The 4,585-nt window shown below is 39.1% G+C and overlaps 1 pseudogene; it reads left to right on the top strand.

Annotated features, from left to right (window-relative positions):
• The first annotated feature begins 986 nt into the window (after positions 1-986).
• On the top strand, positions 987-1,629 carry LOC149913184 (1-phosphatidylinositol 4,5-bisphosphate phosphodiesterase gamma-1-like; annotated as a pseudogene).
• The last annotated feature ends 2,956 nt before the right edge of the window (positions 1,630-4,585 follow it).

Below are 4,585 nucleotides of genomic sequence, written 5' to 3'. Positions count from 1 at the left end.
CTTCTAGTGGATCTGTCAAAATCAGAGATTCAAGATTAATTTAGATTTTTTGTTTTCCTGATTAACAAAGTCTGTTGATTCAGGAGTCTAGTCATTGTTTATTGAAATGTTGCAAACTTGACCTATTGGAAGATGCAGAATTGGTTTCTTCCCTGTTAATACATCAAGTTCTTGCTCTAACTTTTCAATATGGTCTTTCAAAAGTTGGTTTTCATTCTCTAAAGTATTATTCCTCATTTCAGCATAATTTAAAGCATTTAAAAGTGGCCATACCACTGTGGAGGAAGCCAATTGTCTTTCTTTCATGATCAATATATCTTTGCTAAGTCCCTGGAAGTAATCTGCCATGCAATATAGGGAGATATTTCCCATAACACATAGGGGATCCCATTTTTCAATGATAACTGCTAGTTCATAACAGGGAAGTCCCACAAATCCTGGGATCTGCCCTAGAATCATTTTATCCAGGCAGGTAGCATTCTCCCCCCAACCCATTTATAGAAATTCCAAAGAAAGGACATGGTATAAATTTTAGTATGTTTGTCCTGCCTGGCTCACCCAGTGTATAATCAATGAATATTAAGATGTTATAATTATGAAATGAACAAGAGAGTTCAGCAAAGCAGGTTATAATAACAAAAAGAGAATAGATAGGATGCTTACCCATATCCTGGGCTCACTTATGAAACTCCAGTAGAGTGGATCTCCAGAAGAGATCCTTCCCCACTAGTAGTCAGCTCTTAAATGGGTCTAGGAGAGGTGGAGCCAGGCTCCACCCCTTCTGGCAGCACAGGTGAATTGCCTTCACCTGTGCTCCTGTGGCTGACTTATTGTTTGCCTCATGTGATCAATCAGAGATTCAGGCCGTGATTCAGCAGTTCCCATACAATCTGGCATGGGTGTGCACAGATACTATAAAGGCTATTGGCAAGCCCTGCCAAAACTGAGGTGGCTTGGTAGAGGTGAGTGGCAAAGAACCATGGTTCATGGCTGACAAAGGAGATGATGGTGGATTGCCAATTGGCAGAATATCCCATCACTTATACATGGAACCTGATGTATGTTGTCCCAATCACGAACAGCCAGGGGATATGACCTGCACAGAAGGAGATGAGTGCCAGCATCGAGGTGCATTTCATGCAGGAATGGTTCCATGGCAAGCTGGGAGTAAGGTGCGGTGGGTGGCACGTTGCTGAGAGGCTGCTGATAGAGTATTGCACTGAGATGAGGCTGCTGATGGTTCCTTCCTTGTCAGGGAGAGTGGGACTTATGCTGGGGACTATGTTCTGTCCTTCTGGCACCGTGAGAAGGTGCGGCATTGCAGCAGATGCTAACATCCAGAAGTTCTCTTTGACTGATGTGCAAGTATTTGACAGCCCTCATTACTGGGAGACACCGCTGAGGTACAACAAACTTGAGGTAAGGCTGACAGAGACGGTGCCTCGGTCCAACACTCACAACAATACAGACTGAGTGCCGCGGGACAGCACCAGAGGGATGTGCCCAGTTCCAGAACCATCTACTTCAGGGCAGGAGGGAAGATCCAGCACTGCCAAATGTGGCAAGAGAGTGATGTTTAATAAGGCACTTGACCAAGTGCACATTGTTCAAGTTCATCGCTCACAATAAAAGTTTTCTTGTTTTGCCCTAACAATGGATTCTGAGTCTAATTGCCACTGTTAAACCTTTCTCTTATTTGTCTTCCTCAGCCTGTATGAGGACCTTTGGACAGGATTTCAAAAGGGCATAGAGGGGCTTTACCAATATTCGATAGTTGTAGGTGGCACCACCTTGCTATCCCTAGGAAAGTCTGGAGCTCCTTAGCTGTTTGAGGTTCCAGAGTCTGGCAGATTGTTTTCTTCCTCACTGTTTTCTAGGATTTGAGATCCTGCAGCGATTCCATAATGCAAATTATGGATTACTTGTGGCTGTGCCACTTGGTCTTTCTGTGGAGAAACTCGATAGCCATTACTTCTGAGAAAGTTTAGTAAGCTAATTGTCCATGTTATGCATTACCTCCTTTGTTTTGGTCTATCTATGGACAGCTATCATGTCATCCATATCTTTGAATTTGAGAGAGTACTGTTTAAACCAAACCAAATAAAGCTCCCTGCTTTATTCTGAACGCTATTAGTGTTGCATTCTTAGCCCTAAATGGGGATTCTACTACCCACACCCCAGGATAAACTTGATCCCTTACTTCATCTGTGTTCTGGTCCCAGCAAGGGTAATGATTAATGCTAAACTAAGCACCTTTATAAACTGTTTTTTTTTTTTTTTACCTTAAATTCCAGTTTTCCTTTAAACTTTATTTCTGTTTGCAGTTGTTTTAGTAAATCTTGCCCTAGTAAAGGTTTTGATGAATTTGGCATCTACAGAAATTTGTGTCTGCCTACCTGTTTACCTATACTAAATTGTAAATGTTTAATAATGTAAACCTCCTCACTTTTGCCTTTTGGTTACAAATTCATCACTTACTGGAGTAAGAACACCAAATTTTGCGCCAGCGTTTACTGCAAATTCTACACGTTGCTGTAATTCCTTCCTTAGCTTAATTTTCTCCACCCTTAACTGTTATTGCATCTGTTACCAAATCCAGCACTGCTTTTTACACTAACTGTTTTTCTGTTCAATGAGGGTGAACCCTCCTGGACCCTGCTAGCCCCCCCCTCTCAGCTCTTCCTGAGGAGATCTCTGGGTCCTAGAGCCCTGCTCTCAGCTCCTTCCTCCCAAGTCTTCCCGAGCCGACACTGGGACATCAAGTATCCTAGATCTCTGCGGATAAAGTTTATTCTAGCTTCCAATGTTTGTTTTTGTTCCCATTCACAACTAACGCTTTGTTTACGTTCTGATTACAAGTGGGGGGAGGAGCAGTGCAGGGGATGTGTTCTCTTGCCAGCGCTTATCTGCTTTGGCTAGAGCAAATCACAAACTTTAATATTTTAACTCACAGTTCTTTAAACTTTTTGCTGTTTTTTTTGTTTTGTTTTGTTTTTGTAGTTTTTTGTTTTTCACAATTCCACTATTTGTACCCTCAATTACGCTTCCATGAACCATTAATAATTCCACTTCCATATAGCATTAATGTTTATGCTTCCATATATCATTAACATTTACTCTTCTGTATACTGTTAACAATTCCATCTCCATATACCATTAACAATTACATTTCCATATGCCATTTACATTTACACTTTCATATGCCATCAACATTTAACAATCACAAAGAGAGTGACAATAACCAGTATAGTTTATCCTAAAGATTCTTCCTTTCACACCTTTCTTGTTCTCTACGGTAAAATGAAAAGTTTAAAGTTCTGTGCTACAAATTTGGTTTACTTGAGCATAGGTGATATGTGATATAGGTGATATTGAAGGTATGTTGAGCTATGTTCTTTTGCATCTTAATTGTCTGCTCCCCTGATGTACCCTCTCAAGGAGAAACCATACAAGGAAATACATATGCCATGAATTTGGACTATTGCTCTTTTGCAATGCTCACGTAAATTTCTGAATTATTTTCCTGATGTGGTTTTCCTACCATCCTTTCATCACTGACCTCCTCAGAGAAACTTGCAGTGAATACAAGGATATCTTTTCTTTGCAAGATTTATTAACTCCTTCTTCCATGGCCCCATTAAGATTAATAGGAATTGGCACAATATAGTCCAGAAGCCTACGCATGGGAGTTCTCAGAACTTCAGCTTGTCTTCAACATGCTATGAAATATTACTTACTTCTCTTTCTATTTTCCCTCCTCTCCCCCATGCTCCAACATAAAGTATCATCACAACATAGTTTCCAGTAATTCTAATTTACCTGTGTAGCACAGAATAATTTAATATATTGACCTAAAACATGGGGAATAAATACACTACCTAAATGAGCATGATGCAGGGACATGAGTTGAGCTGTGTTTCCTACAATTTCCAAAGTTCCAAATTACGAGTTCCAAATCATTCTCAGGAACTACATGTTTTTCTTACTGCTTGCAGTGTTGTTTGACGATGAAATTGTGATCTCATTGTTAATTCATATATATTACTTCTGTTTTGTCTTTCCAAAAAGTACTGCATGAAAAGGTATATTCTCTCTCTTAATTTTCCAGGAAAATTCAGCTTCCCTTAGAATTTAGGTCAATTTTGCAGGGGGTTGCTTAATTTTCTTACTGATTTCTCCCATAAAATTCAGGAAGGACTTTTTCATAAGTTATTTCACTTTTCATTTTTGATTTTCAATGTTTTAAAATTACATGTTTAAATTAGATTTCATAGTGTCCTGAAATTCTTATTTTGTCTTGTTAACAAGACCCAGACTGTTTTCTCAGTTGTCTAATATGCTGCATCTAACAAAAAAGTCTATCTGTTCTCATCTGAGTTTTCAGTGAGAATTGATAGATTATTTTTTTTCCCTAAATGTAAATTTAGATCAGCTCTAAATACAAATTATGTTCTTACTTCTATTTGCACATGCTTTGTTTACTTTATAAATCCCATTCTTCCTATTATATCAATGTGATGTAATGTATTTGCTTCTACGTACAGTCTGTTCTTTGGCTCATAATGACACTACTCACTTTACCAAA

The sequence above is a fragment of the Phasianus colchicus genome, chromosome Z, assembly GCF_987193195.1.
Source record: "Phasianus colchicus chromosome Z, bPhaCol1.hap1.1, whole genome shotgun sequence".
NCBI lineage: Eukaryota > Metazoa > Chordata > Aves > Galliformes > Phasianidae > Phasianus > Phasianus colchicus.
This window is presented reverse-complemented; position numbering and strand designations above follow the sequence as displayed.